Source organism: Tachyglossus aculeatus, chromosome 3 (assembly GCF_015852505.1).
Source record: "Tachyglossus aculeatus isolate mTacAcu1 chromosome 3, mTacAcu1.pri, whole genome shotgun sequence".
Taxonomy (NCBI): domain Eukaryota; kingdom Metazoa; phylum Chordata; class Mammalia; order Monotremata; family Tachyglossidae; genus Tachyglossus; species Tachyglossus aculeatus.
In genome coordinates this window covers 24,710,906-24,711,656 of record NC_052068.1, presented here as the reverse complement: position 1 = coordinate 24,711,656, position 751 = coordinate 24,710,906, and positions in this window count along the sequence as shown.

Below are 751 nucleotides of genomic sequence, written 5' to 3'. Positions count from 1 at the left end.
GAATTGTACTTCCCAAGCACTTAGTTCAGTGCCCTGCACACAGTAAACACTCAATAAATACGACTGAATGAATACTGTACCTAAAAGTGCTTAGTACAGGGCTTTGCACCCAGTAAGTGCTCATTAAATACCACTGACTGATTAGTAGGAGCTGGTGTCACCGGCTGGGACTTTAGACCAAGTCAGCCAAACTGGAGGTGCTAACTCAACATGGGGAGAGAAGAGAACTGCCAGTCAGAAATATCTCTTGGACTTGATTTTGGGCAGAAGGCAGAAGTGGCAGTCAATCTGCTTTTCAGGGGGCCTGAGATTCTCTCTCTCTCTCTCTCTCTCTCTAGCAGCTCAGAAACCAAGATGAAAGCCCAGGCCTGTGCATCTTTTCTCTCACATTTCAAACACTGAAGCACAGCAAGCTGCCAGTCTAAATCCCCATTTCACTAGCAGAGACTGAACACTTTCATTTGAAAGAAAAATGGCCATTGGCCTTCAGCCACAAATAACTATCTTCTGTGAAAATCCACAGTTCTAGTGGATGGGTCAAAGGCATGCATCAAGGCCCCCCAGGGTGAAGACAGCACTGTGCCAGGTCCTGGGAGGGAAAATGAGGAAAGTTCAAGATCAGTTCCCATTCAACAAACCTGCAATCTAATGAGGAAGACAGGGCAAATCCATACAAAAATACAGAAGAGAACAAAGGACACCTAAAGACCTAGAAAAGATTCAAAACATAAATGGAAACAAATGAATATTC